Source organism: Pleurodeles waltl, chromosome 9 (genome assembly GCF_031143425.1).
Source record: "Pleurodeles waltl isolate 20211129_DDA chromosome 9, aPleWal1.hap1.20221129, whole genome shotgun sequence".
Taxonomy (NCBI): Eukaryota; Metazoa; Chordata; class Amphibia; order Caudata; family Salamandridae; genus Pleurodeles; species Pleurodeles waltl.
In genome coordinates this window covers 67,721,041-67,741,386 of record NC_090448.1, presented here as the reverse complement: position 1 = coordinate 67,741,386, position 20,346 = coordinate 67,721,041, and the positions used below count along the sequence as shown (strand labels likewise).

The following is a 20,346-nucleotide window of genomic DNA, read 5'->3' as shown; positions in this document are numbered from 1 at the left end:
TGGCTAAAAGGATCCTTCAAGACTTTCTAGTGAAAAGGTACATGAAGTCATTGTTCAGTGTTGTGCAGACCTCTGGCTCTACAATTCTTTTACAGGTGAATCTTACATAGTATCATCTGTTGCCACAGACTGTGCAGAACCGCCCATCACTTCCACTGGAATCCAACATGTTTCATTAAATGTACAGCGCTCCTAGTCAGTGTGTTACGGTGGAGGGGGGTGTCAAAGCTTTCATTTAGGCATTCTATTTGACCCTTAAGTTTTTATCAATTTGGGTAATGTGATAAAAGTAGTGCTGCACATTATAACCCACTAAAATGATGATTACATTCAGTGTATGAGCGTTAGAGTAGTTTTTCATTACTGCTTTGGGAGAGCTATCAAATTTTTCACAGCACTGTCACAATTGCCTGTGCTTCTGACATGTCGCAAAGGTCAGTCCTGTGCACCACAGCGTACAGGGAGAGAGAGAGAGTGAGTGAGTGTGAGTGAGAGAGAGCGAGTAAGCGTGCATGTCACCAGGCAACAGCAATGTTTTGAAAATGCTTAACACAGGCAATTCTGGTTAATATAGCCTGATCTCAGAATAGCAGCCAGCATCACCAACAAAGGACATCTCTCTATGAAATATTACAAGCAGAAAGTGGAGCATGCAGACCTGCACTCAGGTGTGGTCTTATACACTCCTGTCGTTGCACCCTGATTTAGAGATAGCCATATTGCTTTACTTTATCAGCTGGGCCAAAAGTCACACAAGACCATATGGCATACTCAAGGTCCGGCTCTGGACGGCCAACATCCTTACAACAGAAGTGCTGCAGCTGGGAACACAGTCACCGTGGAGCGTCTGCATGGGATCTACTTAAGAGATTCCAAATGAGTGGGCAACCCACTAACAGTACCTTTGGAGTGAATCTGACGCTAACAGATGAGTTTGCAGGCAGACAAAGTGGTAAACTGCCAACAAGCGCCTAAAAGTTTTACAGAACAAGGGCAGGCTCTCCAAGCCAAGGAACTTTGCATGTTGTTCCCTCCAGGGTTCTTTGGACCTGTACTGCGCCTTCAAGCCACGAAGGCTCTAGAAAGGACGCTAATCTCAGAAGACTGGGATGACCATGAGCCACTTTTTTTTTTAAAGACATAAAGACACAAGGGCCTATACACGTTTCACTCAAGCTTATCTTTTGGAGTATTGAGTGTACCTTGTGTTCTACCCATGTTCAACAAGATCTTATTTACTAAATTCCAATGAGGAAGGAAAAAGGACTATCCATTTGGCAGCCCACAAAACCATTTACCAATCCTTCCATCAAATTCTTAATTAAGCCTAATCGCCTGAATATCCATACATGCTGAGATGAAGAGACAAAGGACGTCCAGAGCAGCCCTCAAATCTCAGCTACATTTCAGGAAGTAATCAAAATGTTTCCTCAACATCCCAAGATACGCACCCGCCAGCCACTCTGACTAAAGGTGGGCTGCCTACAAAGCAAACAGAGGCTTTTATTTAAAGTATTTACCCTGGCCTTTGGCCCACCTACAACAATGTTAAAATTCACCATGCACACCAATCTTTACCTGCTTATCAGCCAACCACATCTCATTACCAGCCTCTCAAACCACCAGACGCCCTGTCCAAATGAAAGTGTGTGTACCTCATTGGCCTGCCAACACTCAAACTCACTCCTGTCAACTTACAAACCACAACATGCCTTGGTTAAGGGCACCCCAAAAAAAGCAGGGCTTCAAGAGACCTAAAACAAGAGTAAGCTTCTCCTCTCACACTTCACCTTGCCACCACACTGGCATTTATAACAACCACCTTCAAACAATCTCATTTCATGAAGGTGTCATGTGTAATGGGAAGAACCAAAGAGATTCAAATCCATCTCAGAAACAACTGTTCAAAAGCCTAAAGATGGAAAATCGAAGAGCAAAACAACATTCAAAATCTAAACTAATATCTTCAACCTCCAATCACAATTGTCCAATGCAACTAACCCTTTAGTAAAATCAGTCAATACAGTATACATCTAATCTATCAGAGTTCCTTATTTCGGAGTAGTGCCTATTGCCTCATCCCATCTAACACAATAAACATGATCTGCCTCCCCAGCTGCTCAACTCCATCATGCTAAAAACAGGCCTTCCCTCTAGGACGCTCCAACAACCGTCTAAGAGATAGATCTAAACATATTTCTTAATGTCAGAGAAGACTATCAATTTCAACTAACAGTGACCCTTATAAACCCGAAGTCAATGGCTAAACATTCTCTGGAAATTCAGGACATCATCCTTGATTACCAAAATAATAATAGCAAACTGCCATCACATCAGAGACAGGGGTTGGATATAATGCAAGTATTCCTATGGATTAAACGCTCCCGGGAATGCTCTGCAAAAAGCAGGAAACGAAAATAAGGGGTGGAGGAGTATATTTAATATTGAACAACATAACTACTATTGAAATGAAATCTCAATCCCACGTCACAAATCCTTTAAAAATCAAAAGCTTAGTAAACCCTACTGCTTCTTTCATGGTAGGCTGTACAAATTCTTCCTAAAGAAGCACTGGGTCGCTTAACTGAATCTTCAGGCAGTAACCTGAAAAACCGTATTAAAGGGAGACTTCAACCTAAGGGTTGATATCCCTGGAAATAAATATATCTAGACACATGCATACATATGTCGGCGATTGGGTTTAACCAATTAGGAAACCCAGATAGGCTGCTTGTTTTCCTCTTGAACGTATATTTACAACATTAAAACAAAGAATAGCACATAAAACCTAAATCTGACATTCTCAAATTTACAGCACCCTTCTCCCTCCTGCAGCACTTCAAAACTCATGTCAGTGAATACACGTTTTACCAAAAATCTAAGTAGACCCTTCCATGAAGTTTCTGCTTTGTCCAATTAAGTCCAGCTTTTAGGACCTGAGATCCTGGGAAACAACATTCCTTTAACCAAAACACTCTTGAGACCCTAGTCATCATACCTTCAATAAAATGGGAAAACATGGAGAAAACAAATCAACCAGTAAATTGTATAAACATGAATTACTCAACCCACAACAAAAGATTGCCGCCCAGAAAGCAAATGGCATCAAACTTCCCTACAATCCGACAGAGTTCGGTGGAAAATTCACAGTAGAGGGTACCACAAAGACATTGAACGAGCACAAAATGAATTTTATGCAAAGCATATAAATAAAGCTTACAATCAATCAAGAGATAATTAGTATCTTCCACAAACTAACAAACCAGAAGCACTACAGACCAGAGACGAGTAATTCCAAAGAACCTTAGAAAACACACACCTTCCTCAAATCCAGAATTTCAAAGACTCAAAACAGCACTGAGCACTGGCACGAACTTTAAATCCTCGCTATCATTCAACTCAGCCACCAGAAGAAGCAATGTTTCCAACATGCTGACAGAACCATATTCAGCATATCTAATCCAAGAAATTATCCTATCTCAGACGATGAATATTCAACCCCTACATCTTTGAGGATATTGCCCATGTGTTTTTAAAACATGTCCCTCATTTCTTAAAAAATCTTCAGTTGATCTAATAATTGTAGCCAACTCGAGACCAATTTTCCCTGCCTTATTTAAAGGCAGATGTTGGAGAAAAAAATAACAAGAATACTACAGTTGTGCAAGGATACAATAACCCTCTTCGTGATAGCCAATCAGACAAGAGGCACAGATCAACAATTGCAAATATTTGGGAGGAACCTATCAAAACTCTATACGAAGAGAAACAAGCAATCCTTTTTGCACTATCACTATAACAGAGGGAATATGGAGTTACGGCCAGAGCTGTTGACTATGGAACTGGGGAACCAGGTTAGAGTCCCTGAGTCACCTCAACATCCTGTGTTTCTGGACAAATCACAATCTCCCCGTGCCTTAATAAAAACAGGAATCGGGCCTTCTGTAATGTAACTGATTAATTGGTGCTCAGGTAAAGCGCTCTAAAGCCCTTAGGTTGAGTTTGTGATGCATAAAACAGCAAAAATAAATAAATAAATTACACTCAGCCTCTTGGCACCACAAGATACAGATGATTTTCCCCACTGTGCAAAAGATTTCAAATGTGTGCTGGAATTACAAAGATTGCCCTTAACTGGAATCAATCATTCCTAAACAACCACCCTCGGTTTAGAATAGCACTGCTGCACTTGTCAGGTCACCCAAGGATCACCCTTGCCCCCCTCTCGTTTTTACTGTACAATATTGGTGCCCCCTAGAGCACTAAATACATAAAAACTGGAGTTTCAGATGCATTCTGGTGACATCAAATTATGTAGGTAAGGAAAACGATTCAGATGGTCAAATACAGAGCTTGTCTGGAGCGCATGTATTACCGGTTCAGCGACAGTTAACTGTGTCTCAACAGGGAAAAACACACAAGTCCTTGGTCGCCAACTGTCCAGGCTACAGCCCACTCCCATTCAAGCGACTGACTGCCAAAGCCTTACAACTAATTTACCCTGGAAAAGAAGAAACCCGGGTGTTTTACATGGTGCTAACTTATCCGTCTCTCCACAAATCAACATGGGGTTAAATGAACACATTTGCAGCTCGTTACTCCGGTCTCCCAAACGAACGACAGAGTGGAAGTAACTAGAGCTTTAGTTATGGTCAAATTGGACTAATGTGACAGTGTGTGTTCTGGACCTCCACAAACAAGCTCGTAGACAGGCTGAGAGTGCAGAACTGAAGGGGTGAGGCTAGCTCGTAATCTAAAATGTTCGAGATCACATCAAACCTCCGCTGAAATCCTCCCATTGGCTCCACTTGAAGTAAAGGTCGAGTTGAAGGACCTCTGCCCTGTGCACAAGGCCTACAGGGTTGACCTGGCTACCTACAGAACCCCACATTACAGCCCTGCCAGAGCTCTTCTGAGTCAAATCTTGTTAGCCAAAAGAAATTAAACAAGTAAATAATCACTGGCAAAGCCAATAGGTCTAGCCTGGGTAACCTACAGGTTTTTCTTTGGGCAAAAGCATGGAAAGGGAATCGAAAGTTCAGAAGTAATGAGCATTACATATTTTTTTTAAACACAAGCCCATCTCTGTGATCAGCAAAATGTTCTATCGTGAGACAATCTTAACTTAAGATAGTAACAACGGTGGGCTGGTACTGGATTTGGCCGTGATCGCTGCTCAACCAGTTACCCAGAAGGAATGCAGTTTGACTGGAGCGATACGAAATTGTTAGATCTTGGACATGACAAGTTGGCACAAAAGCCACGGCTGTGATGGTGGCGAAGAGGCTGCATTTCTCGAGCGGGCAGCAGGTGGCGCCAGTGCTCCAGCACGAAATAGCTGACTTATTTTTATATCCATAAAACTGAAATAAAAATAGATCGGCGGCTGCACGAAGGAGCGACGTAGGTCACCGGCTGACGGATCACTCATCCGCAGGTGCGCGCTGGGATCTCGGCGCCGGCAGCACCGGTGTTTCAGAGAAGGCTCAAGTGATGGAGCGATCTCACCCGCTGCCCCTGCTGGGGCAATGGGCGCTCGGTGGCGGCAGGAGGAAGGGGCATAATAGCCTCACACTCGAGGCAGCAACCCCACGGGCTACCATCCTCGAGTCTGAAACACACACGGAGGCACCTTCTCCACACCCAGGCAACTGAGGTAGAGCCCTCACAGATTCATTTTATCAAATCCAAGACGGGGTGTTCAGCGTAGGTCAAGGAGGCCATGGACCCATACCAGGTTTTCAAAAGATTAACGTATACCTAGCGAGGCAAAGATTTGGGGCTCCGCCTGCCCTAACACCCCAGCTGTCACCGAGAACCCCCACCCTCCAGTGTGGCCATGTTCTCCTGGTGCAAAGCCCACCCACAAAGCCCAGGCTGCGATTTCCTGAGTTACCTGTAAAATGGCAGCCTCAGGGCTGGCTTGTCCAAGCACTGTTTATCTTCGTTCCTTCACCAAAAGGAATCATGCTTTAATTCAAGCAAGAGTAGCGCCAGGCGGACCAGATCCATGCCAGAACGTCGGGATATACACACAAGTAACAGGTGTGAATGCAAGGAATGTGAAACGTCGCAAATTAGTAAGTAGGGGCATTCGCACAAACCTGAAAGCCATCCTGTCCTCTTGCACTTTATATCACACAACCTTTTTAAATGAATTCTCAGACCTCCTCGTGGTGTTAGGAACATCCCCACTGGACGTATCCTCATCGTTTGTAAAGAGAGCTAAACTGACACACATCATTTCTGTTTTGTCAGGTGTGGAACAGAGCCATTGACAGCATCTGGCCTACGACAGTTCTATGACAAGACCAGAGTGCACTTCCCACTGGTCTCAGCCGACATCCCCTGAACTCAGCAGACCAACTCTCAGTGAAGGGCTACTTTCCAACCATCTCTAAAAAAACAAACAAAAAAAAAGAAGCCTTGGCGTATGCAGGGCTATGTTACTCTGGGGTGCACAGGTCTTCGTGCGGCTAGAGGAGCCCTTTATTTCCTTGCATATCTGAATGAATGAATAATAGGGAGAGAAAGATCTGCTGCATGAACAGGTTGCAAGTTGTTTGGAGCAGATTCTGGCACAGATTATATTTTCACAGACATTTATTTTCTGTCATTTAATTTCTGTTGGTTAGGTAATGGGTTGTGAGGGTAGTGTGACTGCATAGTTTTGGTGCAAGTTACTCGTAGTCTGTAGGTTAGTGGCAGTTAAGGGGATCCCCTTTGTTCCCCCCATTGCAGGTCTTTTGCTTGGGTCTACACTTGCTATGCTACCATGCCCACGTTACTTCAAGGTGGGTTTTTCATTTTGTTCTCAAATGCATAAGGCAGAGGGTATTACAAAGGTTGCGAATGTTAAACTGGCTGGAAGGGGTGGTCGTACCATGGCCAGGGGTGTGATTGAGGAATGCCTGCCTCTCTTTGACTTGCAGTGGGCTATTGGGTGCTGGCATGGGCAGACCAGATAGGACAGCAGGCTTGGTGGAGTGGGATATTGCTCTGTAGCTAGATCGGTGCTGACAGGTGAAGGCATTTGTTGTAGGCGAGGCATACCATTCTAGAGAATGGTGTGCATAGGGCCAGGGCAGGCTTCCACACTGGAGTGCTGACTGCTGTTTTCAGTCTGACGCTGAGAACACGTAGCCCTTTTTGGACTCCCTGCCTTCTTTTTATTCCCTTAAGTGGGAAAGCAGTGTATATGATCTTCACGGTTTCATTATGAATCACTCATGACACTGAGGTTCTCAAGGGACTGGAAATCTGCGCAGAAGAGACTATCAGACTGGCACTTCCGAGAAGCACATTTACACGTAGGGGAAATTCTTAGCCTGCATATCAGCACTACAAGCCAGGCGGCCACTGGTGAGTAATGTACTCTGCGTGCAGAAACCAGACTTGTGGGAGAATGGTCTGTCACCTGTAGTGATCTTCCATGGCAAGAACAATGGAGTCCATTCAAGGTCTCAACAAATCATACACTGACGCCGAAGGCTCTAAGCAGGATGTAAACTCCACAGGCCAGGCAAAACATTCTGCAGGAGCCCAACTCCTCTCAGACACCACCAAGCTATACTTGTCGGTTTTGCTTCATCACGTAAGCAGATGTTGTCCTTTGGTGATCCTTCAACCATGATGTTACAAAGAACCATATGATACCTGAAATGAGACCAGTCAAAGCTCTCATGCTTTTATAATCCCTAGATGAGACAACTAATAAGCATAGGAACTGATGATGCACAACATCTGACATCAATAATAACGTGGATAGTGACGTCAGGGAAACAGGTGGAGGGAGGGGACAAAGTTCTTCAACAACTGAAAGGTCTGCAAGAGAGTGCTATAGAGCCTCTGGCAGTCAAGCATAGAACAGAACCCTGTAGGGAGAAACAGTGGTTCTAGCTCTTCTCACCACACCTGCCTGGTGTCCTCTCAACCTCCAAATGTGAGTCACATTTGCAATACATGTGAAGTGCTCTGTCCAGTGTAACACCCAGGGATGAAGGACTCTGCCTGTCAGGAAGAGCATGCTTGTCCTCCCTAGAAGCTGTAATGGCCATCATCCGTAGTACCTCTCTTCCAGCGCCCAGAGGATTGCATCAGGCTACAGTGACAGCACTCAACCCCACAACTACCGGATACTGCATAACCACAGCGCGAAACAGCAACTGTAACACGAGCCATGGAAAAACACCAACAAGGGTACAGCAAAAAAGAACATGCTAAACTTCCTGCTCTCAAGGCGACTTGGGTTATGAAACGTGCTGTAATACGAAGGACTCTCAGGTGTGCTTCCAAACTCTGATATGCACAGATAGAGCCAGAGAGAGGAAAGCAAGTATAACTGAAGACAGAGCATCGGTCCAACTGGGAAGGGTGTCCCAGGAGTGAGATACACACGCCCACACACAACACTCATAGTACTGGGTAACATGCCCTTAACAAGGGCAATGACAACTTCTAAACAATGCATGCTGCAGTGTGAGCAATCATTTGGGCAGACGCAGCCCACACACCCACTGCAACTCTGCCGTACAAAAAAACTACAGGAAAAGACCGCAGCTAAAAAGGGACCATAAGGTGGAGACCCAAGGATGGAAGGACCAAGTTGTTAACATTATTATTATGCAAGCCACGTCTTGCACGGATCCCGATTTGCCCGTCTGCAGTTTGCAGAGTTTTCAGTTTTTCCTACCTCTGAGCACAGGAACTATTTTCTCCCACAGACTGTCAGTTTTTCTGTGCGAGTCTTAGTCGGTGTTGATAATGGATGTGGCGTGAGCTAACATTAAATGAGTTTGTGTTGCGCCCTATTGTGGCTCAGAATACACCACACACACACACACACACACAAAAAACTGTATTTTCTCGACATCTCCTCCAGACCAGCGCACAAGCACAAACAGCACCTCAATTCAATATGATTCGATAAATCAATTTTATTGCTTCTCCTTGGGTGTCACCATGCAATTTCAAAAGAGTGCAAAACACATTTAAAAGAAACGACCTATGCGCTTCGGCTTATGCTTTCAACTGGGCCAGAGATATATATACACAATCATTTTTCCTCACAACATAAATGAGTCGGGAAGGTCCCTGCTTTTATATGAAATTGCATATGTGTGGAATTCATGATCAATGGGTTGTAAGCACAGAATTTACAAGTACTACCAGAAATTTGCGAAAAAATATCATTGCACACCTTGGCACTAAATCCCAAATCCAGCCCGGGATGGCAACGGGAACCTTTTAGTAGATGCAGAAGATGTTGAAGGTCTGGCATCACCTTAGTTTTTAGACATATCACAACAGACTAATGTTAATATCTGTAGATAAGGGAACATACACACGGATACTGGGATGACAGTGAAGGTCTGAACATGAGAACTTCAAAGAGGGTGTGGTTGAAGCCACGTTGGTGGGGGTGGGGAGGTTAACACTCATGTTTGCAGGGCTGTAGCTGCCCACACACAAAAAAACACAAAAATATTGCTGAGTTATTATGGGTTTCCCACCCCCTAGACTATGATCCCACACTTGCTTTAAGAAATGTCCTTAGGCAGTTATTGTGGCACACTCCATCACAAGGCAGCTACAACACTGATCGTACTCTTGTAAGTGACCTCGAATAAATCCAGTCGACTGGAAAGCATTTTTAACCAGAATCTGACCACCCAAGTAAAAAAAATATTGATTCTCCATCTAGGTCCACCATTTCACGTAGAATGATACTCTGGTGTTGTGGCTGCCAAACGACTACACATGCCACGACAAGTGGGTGAGGCCAGGGATTTCTTAAATTAAACGTGGGATCCTGCTAGAGATTCATCAGTATTTTTTCGTGTTATGTCATTAGCTGGTGGGGGCGGATTGCTACTCTTTCCTCTGTGTGGATAAGGTATTGCTGCCCCAGTCACACAGCATCAACGGGCCACAGGGGCAGTGTAGGGTAACCCACTGCTGCCTGAAAGTAGACAAACTTCATTCCACCGCAGGGCAGCGCGGGAACGCATTCACCGCCTGGCGCAAAACCGAAACTAGGCCGCTGATAACGCACACGTCAAAACAACGTGAACATGACTCTCGCAATCACCATGAAAAACAAAGCTGCGCGGTAAAACAGAGGCAAAGGTGCACGGAGAGGCCTTCTGCAACAGCTGGCAAACTGGGGACGCCTGGGAAAGCCAAAGAAATGCCCCTTTGGCTGCCAAGAGAGGAATTTGTGCTGGCAAGGAACAAGAAACAGAAGAGCAGGGCTTGCCTCCAGAGGCGGGCAGCGCCGCTGTGTTATGTAATCCCCCAGGCACGCACATGGCCTGGCACTGTGTACATGACTGCGGCCCAGCCTACAGACCACCGCACCTACCATGAAAAGCATCTCTAGCCGCTGTGTACTGGGTCAGTGAAGGTCCCCCGAACACAGAGCCACCCATACTTACAATCGGCACACAAAAAGGAACCAAAACACATACTGTTTCGGAGTACGAGGCGGCTTCCATGGCGCGCCGGAGGGTGCCAGAGCCAGCATGCCGGTCAGCAGAGACTGGCAGGGGTCGGGGTCAGTGCCAGCCCCACCCCGGCACGCAGCTTCCAGAGCGGGTCTGAGGGGTGTCAGCTGAGCCTGGCTCAGCATGACTCTGGACTCCCTAAAAATACCCGCCTCATACTTGCAACTCGTGTAGCCTCCAAACCTACGAGGCCTTGCCCCATAAAGGGCCATCCACAAAAAAAGTAAAAAAAATAAAATAAAATAAAAAAGTTACAGGCGCCACGGCTCGCTGTATGTTCGCTGAATTCATATAGCACTTCGTACACCAGCTTAATATCAGAATAACTCTTAAAAATGTTGTTTTTCTACCAACGTTTTCAATCGGGTCTGCATCTTCCTATAGCCACCTAGGCGGAAGAAGGGCACCCCCCAACATACACAAATTAAAACATAATAATAGCGGAATGCAACTTAAAGATTTCTATCGCGAAGGCAGGGAACGCCCACCAGGTCCTCTTGGAGCATGGTGACGAGATGACGAACAACGGAGAGGTAAAGCTGATGGGCGCGAAGAAAACGGCCCCAGGGCCTTTCATCAACAGAGGCATCTCCAGCTCGGAGTGGTCCTGCATTATTAAACTTCTTCACCACCTGGAAATTGCTCGGAGGTACCGAGGAAACCAACTCATGTGCTCGGCCATCTATTCCAAGTATCAACAGAAATCATAACTGGCACTGTGTGGTTCCCATGTACGTGGTCTCAGCAGAGAAGCCAACAACAGAATGGGCAATGGTGCTGTTATTGCCACCAGAGTGGGACTGATGCACATTAGGGAGCACAAGCGCTGCCAAAACCTTTTGCCAGCCTGAATCTACACTTCGGCTCAGACAGAACTCATGTATAGCATTAAGGATAAAAAGCTTTTTATTTTATCTTTGTTTTAATAAGAGACAGGCGTCTTTTGTTTTTTTAGCAGTATGGCTAATAATGTTTAGAACTGTAATGTCTTTTTTTCGTTTTGTGATCATTTGAACTATGTGCAGCCTTTAAAGGCCACATTTCCACCTGGAGCGCCACAGTTCCTCAAAGGTGTTTTCTATTTTGTTGTCTGCAAAGCCCTTGGATGCCCTGTGACTGGCCCCAACAAGAATACTTTTAATTGGTTGTTCAATCTTTAATCCTCTCAAGACTTGATTACAGCTGCTCCTTAGTGACCTTGCAGGGCCAGTACTAGCAACAAGAGGATCTGAACATACTGCCCCAGTCACTCAACTGGCTTCCTTTTAAAGCCAGACTACTCAGAGCAGCACCGCAGTTCTTTCTTCACCTAGCCCGAAGATGCTGTACTGAACTGGAAATCAAGCATTAGATGCCTTTTGTTTTTGTATTTTGACTGTATTATATTAAGTTGATATTAAGTAGTAACACTGTATGTCCTACCTTTTAAATTTAGGCCTTTCCTATACTTGGCTCCCTGTAACCAGCTGAGTTTGGTTTCTGCTCTATACAACTTCAAATAAATGAGCCCAAAAGAAAGTAAATAAGCGTAAAGCTGTAGTGAAATAGCCTACAAATGCTTATGAGAAACGAGATGGAACAAAGAACACAGGGTTTTGGGAGGAGAGAGTGAAGCTACTGTGCACTTCAATGACCTTGCAGGTTTTGTATCCCTATAATGCTCTCTCCCATCCCCTTCAGTTATTTCATTCCATCAAGTACAGACCAAGAACAATTATTTTTAAACCAGCCCCTAAAAAGGTTACCCCAAAATATCCCAAGCAAGGCCTTTAAAAATAGACATCCATGTTCTCCCTGAGCCCATGCAGCAGGTCACCAAGCGTGCACAAACTCCTATTTGTTTAGTTGTTTTTTTACGACACACCCTCCTTTTCCCTGGAACAAGTACTCTCTGTTCCCAGAAGCACTGTCTGCCTTTTAATTGTTACACATCCTCTTCAAATCGATTTACCACAAAACCACTCTTATACCTGGCAGCTCTTGATGTGGTTTCCCTGTACTTTTTGCTTCTGACCTCCTGTTTTTGGACCCTGTGCTGCAATTCGTTTTGGCTGGTTTGATACTCTGGGCAATTTACCACTGCTAACTAGTGCTAAACTGCAAGTACTCTCTGTCTAAATTGTATTGGTGATTGATTATCCATGATTGGCATACTTGATTTACTAGTAATTCCCTAGTAAAGTGCACTGGGGTGCCCAGGGCCTGTAAATCAAAAACTACTAGTGGGCCTGCAGCACTGATTGTGCCAACCACATGAGTTGCTCTGTAAATGTATCTCAGACCTGCCACTGCATTGACTGTGTGTGCAGTTTTAAACTGTCAAATCGACCTGGCAAGTGCATCCTCTTGCCAGGTCCAAACATTACCTTTTATTACATGTAAGTCACCCCTAAGGTAGGCCCTGGGTAGCCCCATGGGCAGGGTGCAGTGTATTTAAAACGCAAGGCACCTATTGATGTGTTCTACATGTCCTGATAGTGAAATGCTGCCAAATTGGATTTTCACTATTGCAAGGCCTATCTCTCATAGGTTATCATGGGGACTGCCTTTAAATATCTTGACCATTCTGTGCCTCTGCCTGTTTTTGTATGCCACGTCTGGGTCGAACTGAACATTGTGCTGTTGTGAATTCCCTCTAGACGGTGACACAAAGTGAGCTGGGGTGTAGCCTGCATATCCTGATGAGTCTACTGGGCTAGATTGTGGAGGGAGGAGCTGACACACCTGGAAGGGCTGTGCCTGTCCTCACACAATGCAGTCTCCAACCCCCTGGTGCATCTCATGGCAAGGCAGGATCTTTTGAACAACAGAGACTTTCTTTTAAAGTTTGCGACGATCCTGACCAACACTGCAGGCCTGACTCTGCCACAGCCTCACCAAAGTTCTGCGACTCCGTGGGTTCTGAAGTGCCATGTCACTAACATCCATGACACCCGACTCAGCCACGGCGCCAGCAGCCCGTGGCGTGACTGAGACCCCGTGAGGTCACCCAATGCATCTTGACCCACCAGATCGTCCCCGACTCTGTGCACCAGCTTGTTTCTTCATTATCAAAGGTACTCTACCTGGGGGGGGTGGGTCCCTGTGACTAGCACCATTGGCGTCAGATTGTTGGGAACTACTCCTTCACGATGCCGCAATAACTCTAAATTGAAGCATTCATGTTTCTAAGCGATATATTCAAGTTAAACTTTAAAAATGTACAATGTTGCTTGTGTATGTTGGATTGTTTTGTCATTTTGGTCTTTTTTTCCCTCAGATAAACTTTGGCTATTTTTCTAACCTGGTGTTGAGTCCTTTTGTAATGTTTTCACTGTGGTACTATGTGTGATTTTACAAATACTTTACACATTGCCTTTGAGATAAGCTTGACTGCTTGTGCCAAGCTACCAAGGGTGGTGGAGCAGGGGTTATCCCAGGTGTGTCTCTCTCTTACCCTGACTAGAGTGAGGGTCCCTGCTGGGACAGAGTGCAAACTGACTCAACCAGAGACCCCATTTCTAACAACCACAATCCCAACTGCCACTCTTCCGGGCTGTTTTGTTTTCTCACCAGGGCAGGGTTTAGAGTGACATGAAGCTTGCACCCCTTTCAAACTACCCAAGAAGGGGTGAGAACATCAATGTCACATCAGTGGTAGGCATGTACCAAACAGCACCATTCAGCTGATCACCTGCAGGCGCCGCTGTCAAGGATCTTCATGAAAACCCAAACCTGATATTTAGTATACATCTCTACAGGGAGAGGGAAGCAAAGAGGGATCAACAGCCCAATGCCCAACACTTGGGGTGCATCTGCAGGACCCCATAATAAGCATCTGTGCGCCTACTGTTTGAGTGCAAGAAAGCCTTTGCTGCATGTTTAAATAGCGTCCACCACAAACTGAGCCACATCAAAGCGTTTTTAATCAAATACTGGGTACGTGTCCCATAGGCGCTAAGAAGGATAGGAGGATACATTTGCTACGCCCAATGTTTTAAATGGCAAAAAAAAAAGGGCAGGGTTACACCAAATGGGAGCTGTGTGAAGGAGGGTGGAGCTTGTGGTGTGAAAAAGGGTGGTGGATATGGGTGGTACCAAAGGGTGGGGCTACTACACACACAAAAGCATTTAATGAAGTCAAGGATTTCTTAGTGTGCAACTATTCAAGATCGTATGGTGACTGTAGCGCAAAGTATTCCGTTTGTCCTCACATGTACTACAGTAAACATTTAACATTAACTGCCTCTGCACATATAGCAAGCATGTAAAATGTTTGTTGAATGTTCACATATTGCTACTTCATCTATACAAAAAAAAAAATGTGTCCACATATAGGGTGTTCCTGACTTGCCACTCAGTTCATTAGCAGCATCATCATCAGGCCGATGAATGAGGCATGAATGTTTATAAGATTGTCTTTAGATACAAACACTTCTAATCAATTCCACTGAAAGCAGTGATAATCTAATGCATTAAAGTGAAACACTTTTGCTTATTCTAGAAATTCTTTTGTTAATTTTGAGGAGTCTATAATTTTTTACATTATGGTTGCTGCACGATTTACCTCTCAAATATGTTTGATTCCACTCATGTTATGGTTTTTAGAGTACATCAGGGCCCTTGCCTCGGTTTTGGCTCAGCATTCCCCCATAAATTTGCCCACCTCAAATAGGTCCTCCTAGCTCAAGGTCCCGCTGGAACAGCACCTTCTGCACCAATGATAGGTACATACAGGTTCCATGGCATGCTTGCTGGAAGGCTTCCTTCTTGTCGCCTCCTGGGGTTTGAAGGTCTCGAAGCTGTGAGGGTACTTTAGCTGCATCTCGATTACAGTCAGTGGGAGATAGGCGTGGAAGAGTGAGGTAGCCGAGTCCACAGATCTCCTGCTAATGCCAGCCAGCATTTGGTCACGGTTGGAAGCTTGATTGAATGAAAGCAGTGTGATGTATCATACATTGTATAACTGGAGCATACAAACACGCATTTGCACTGCAATAGGTCTCACCTTTCCTTGAGTTAGATCTACTGACATTGTAAATTCATAACTGGACTTTTCTTGCCACCTAAATTGGTCAACCCTGCTTCATAATGTCATCTTTCCCTCCCATATAATTTTAGTAGACCAGCATTTAACTAAAGCACTTCCATTTACCTTCTTCCTCTATTTTAAAACATATACAATTATCATATAAACCTTTATCAGAAATAAACTTTTGGCATTAGAAAGTAATGCTTAAAACACTGTAACAAAATTATTATTAGGATTGGATTGGAGGGTGAAAGGAAAGAGGGAGTCGGGAGTAAAGATGGAGAGGACAAGTGGTGTAGTAACCGTGTTATCGGCCCTAAAGTAAGAAGATAAAAGGGTTGCCTACATTCTCTGTAGAAAAATACAGCAGTAATTAGAGCTGGGTGAGGTCCGTAGGTCTCTGAGCTCCGTTGCCACTGCACCTGTTGCTCCATTGATAACTAGGCCTCAGGAGGGAAAGCAGATGGGGTAGAAAAAGGGAAGCAAAAGGCATACAACAGACAAAAGGAAGAAAGAGAAGGGGGTCACAAAGAAAATAAAGAAGAGAAAGAAAGAACAAGAAAATGAAAACACAACTATGAAGAAATAGAGGAAATGTGTGAGACAAAAAAAAAGGGAAGGAAGTTAGCAAGCAAAAGATAGAGGAAAAAATAATGAAAAGTGTATAAAGAAAGAAAAATACATGCGGCAAAAGAGATTAAAATGTAAATTGAGCGATAAATATAAGAACACCAGAGGAAGGAAGATCTTTAAAAAAAAAAAAAAAGTGAAAGGATGCCTAATGAGTCAAAGGAAAGAGCAAAAAAAAAAGACAAAGAAACAATGAAGGGAAGAGAAAAATAGTGAAAGAATGTACCCCTGATGAAGTAAAGAGAGGAACGAAACAAGGAAAGAAATAACCACGTTTTTGCGAGTTTGAAAGAGGTGGTAGGAAGAGGAAAAAAAAAAAAAACAGAGGAGTAGAAATAAACAGTTTAAAAAAGAGCAAAACTGTTAACGTGTGTTTTTAAGACCTGGAAAGAGAAAAGTGGGGGGCAAAAAAAAAAACATTGAGAGTAAACTGAGTAAAGGAAAGAACAGTGAGATAGATGAAACCGAGCATCCCAAATAAAGACGGCAGCTAAGAAAATATTTAATTGGTTCCCCCATGCCCTCAAACAGAAGTCAGAGTATGGAACAGAAGTAGCACTGCAGAACAGCAAAAGGTGCATTAGCAGAGTTGCATGTGAACCCCATTACAGCAGTATTGGGGCACTTCCGATCAGGATTGGGGGTACAGACAGAGCTGTGCCCCGGCACAGTGCTGGAATAACAGAAAGGCAGCGGGTAAAGGAATGTGCAACACAGCGCTGTGTAATTCCTGGTATTGTAATAATGGGGCGCTGCAGGTTAGAGTTGAGGTGCACTGACGGGGTTGTATGTGGCTGCAGGACTGGAATAGTAACGGGCACACAAGGTCAGAAGTGAGGTATTTTAATGGAGCTATGTGTGGAACTTAGTATTGGCGTGCCAGTGTTGCAGTGTGTTAGCCTGGAGGTGGCCTGGTGAAGCTGCGAGTGGGGCCCAGCTTGGGAGTGACCTTGCTCTGAACTACAGAAGCAACAAGGGTGTGTGGGTGAGCCTTAGTACTGAGAAGAAACGTGCACTGAATGTTAGAATTGATGGATTCTGGAGGAGGAGTTGTGGTTCCCATCAAAAGTGACACTGGATGTTAAGACTTGAGGTGCACTGGCTGAGCTGTGTTTTGCTCTTTTGGGTCCCGTATTGGCTTGGCACTGGGAATGAATGTTAGAATTGAGCTGCTGTAACGGAAGTGTATGTGAGCGGATCCCAGTATAGGAAAGGAGGTGAACTGAGGTGCACTGATGGAGCTGCGCCAGAGGTCCCAGTACTGGAACAGCAGAGTGTACTGACTGTAAGAACTAAGGTGCTCTGGCTGACAGCGTGTGTGGGGTTCTGGCACGGGCTCTGCTCAGGGGCTTGGAGTGTATGAACTGAGGTGAACTGAGGTACACTGATGGAGCTGCGAGTGGGATCCCAGTATGGAACAGAAGTGAGCACCGTCTCTAAGGATTGTGGAGCCCTGGTAGAGCTGGGTGCCAAGGTTATAAGCAATTACAAGCGATTCCCCCGCCCTGGGGACTACAGGCAGACACAATTGGTAAAGAAAGTCCAAGCCAAGGAAGGGCGGGAGCCAGGCAGCTGAGGGAGGGTGCAGAGCGCCCACAAAGACCAAATGTGGCCAAGATAACAGCCTGATTTACAGCCTTGTTTACATCTAAGCTCAAAGCAAGAAAGCTCTGCAAATGAAAAGGGAAGCTTCCCTGGACAGAAGCAGGAAATAGTTTTTTAAAAAAAAGTCCCCTTCAGACCAGTTAAACACGACAAAGCGTAACTATACAGTAGTTGGTCTTCTCTCCCACACAGGAGGGACAAAGAGGCATGGCTGACAACTAGCAAGCAAGGATTTTTTAATGACACAAACTATCAAATGAAATTGCTGGAAGCCCACAGAAGAAGTATATTTACAAGTATACAACAGGACGTATGCTTACGCTCGACTTAAAAAGTGATAGCTGGAATACTTGAATGAATCTCAGGCACTGGTAATTAATTACTCTGGTGTCCACCCCAGGCCATCTTAATTTAGCACACAATGCCACCTCAGTTTGGACCCAGCCATATGAAAATCATTCTTGACCCTGCTCTAATGGAAACAGTCAAGCCGAACTGTCAGGCAAGGTCCTCCCTAAACCTCGACACAAGCAGCACAGGACCAGTTTAATCTTATTAGACCTCATCAGACTAGTATAGCTTGGTTCCAGTGGCACAGTGTGCAGGGAACCCAGGTCTAAGCATGCAAAAGGCGGGCAAGCCAGAGACATGGGTGTGCCTCTATGGCAGGCATGGCATACCGAATGCACTTGTGCCTTTGTCAGATCCGCATTTGAGGTTCACCATGCGGAAGAGGGTTGATTTAATCCGCCTTGCATGAGGACAGCGGTCGGGGGTTCAGCCACCTTGCCCGAGGTTGCTTAGGTGTTACAGAGTCCCGCGAAAGAGTGCACACCTTGCCAATGCATGGGGAACACAGTCACTCCACAACCGTGCAGAGGTAGGCACTAACAGAGATTGCACGGACAACAGTCTGCATGTTTCACTGTTTCCCTGATATCCCCAGCTGAACATTTTCAGCCAGTGTAAAGCAGTAGGTGTAGTTATGCCTGTGACGCAAACCAATATGAAGCATGCACTCTACGTTACAGTAGGTAATGAATTAATGCTCTCTGACTGGCTGATTACAGTGGGCTCTTAACCCCGCTGCAGTCAGCCACTTAGAAAATGTGAGATCAGCTCTGGAGAAGGGACAGGACATTTCTTCGAGTGGTGTGAGCACCTGCGCTGCTGTCAGCTACGACACTGGTACTTTCCTTGTCTGACAAGAAGTTCCGGTTCTCGAGGGGAGAAAATTGAAAAGTGCTGGTACTCAGTACCGGTTAGTACTGGCCCATTTAAAGCTCTTGCTATGTCCAGACCTATTCTTATGATGGTTCTACTAAACTCACAAAGTAGCAGGAGTTTTATATTTAAACCGTAGGAGTGCATAAATGTGTACAGATGTTGTACTCTTCCATTATTTATCACCCAAGACAAAAAAGGAATGAAGTATTTGTCATGTGAACATAATCAAATATACATCAACAAAGTATAAGCGGGTTATGGTAGCCTGAATGTGTGAGGGGTACCAACAAGACAACAGTGACAATACATTTTAATATATCAATGCAAATTTACAGCATTAACTTGACTAAACCGAAGGTGTGGCGATTATGCATGCATTGAGGTGCTTTAAACTCAGAAATGAGATTGAGGAACAGCCGTAATGAGCATGAAAAGGCTTCAGAGGACAACTAAATCTCTACTGCCAGCAAACAATTAATGAGCATTTACGATGACCTACTGAGCAAGACAATGCAGGAGTACCAGATTTTAAGTTGTCTCAAATGATAGATAAGCATGGCACAATACATCTAATATAGGTAAGAATATGGCGGTCCAAGAAGCTGGTGCTGCCCCATACACCCCCCCCCCCACTAGGCCCTGCCAAACTAGAGTATAAGACTTATTTATTTCACGAACACGGTGGGTAGGAGCCAGAGCACAGTACAATGACAAACTGAACAAGCATTTGCAATGCAATAGGTCTCACATTTTCTTGGTTTAGAGCTATTGGCATTGTAAATTCATTACTGGACTTTTCTTGCCACATAAATTGGTCAACCCTGTCTCGTGATTTTGTCTTTTCCTGCCATGTTTTGATGGTCACAGGCAGCTACTGACATCAGAAATCACAAGCCTTTGAGGAGGGATGATGAAAAATATAGAATGAAGTTTTGCAAGCATTCTTGACTCACATTTCAACAAAGCTCAAATGATGTTAATAATAGCAGAGCAGACAGAGGATCTATGGCCCCAATAAAGGAGATAAGCAATGCCCTGTGTGAATGTCTTGAGTTCTGGCAGGGAAGGGCCCTGGAGAAGAGACTCCTGGTGTGGGGCTATGCAAGTTTCACCTCATTGCTTCTAGGTTTAGCTACATTATACCAGAAAGGGCATATTATGGCTTTTGTGAGCAGTGAGCTAAATGACCAGGTGTTTCTTTTGTAAAATATGGTCAGAATAAAGACAAAACAAATGTCAGGGAGGAACGGGATGCTGCAATAAAACCGAGGCAGGTATCAGCCTAAAATACCCACGGTGAAAAGGGAGCACCAAAGAAATGCCAAAGTAGTCTGTCAAAGCAACAGATAAAGAAACCAAAGTGGAAAA

The 20,346-nt window shown here is 44.7% G+C and overlaps 1 protein-coding gene across 3 annotated transcripts in view; it reads right to left on the bottom strand.

Moving 5' to 3' along the window:
- TMCC1 (transmembrane and coiled-coil domain family 1) overlaps positions 1 to 20,346 on the bottom strand; it is a 422,180-nt gene that overhangs the window by 66,491 nt on the left and 335,343 nt on the right. Inside the window, exon 1 of one of the 3 annotated variants that reach the window (XM_069206313.1) lies at positions 15,151 to 15,402. The exons of the other annotated variants lie outside the window; for them this stretch is intronic. The gene's annotated coding sequence lies outside the window, so the exon portion shown is untranslated. Of the gene's footprint in view, positions 1 to 15,150; positions 15,403 to 20,346 lie in introns of those variants that run through there. 3 annotated transcript variants of the gene reach the window in all.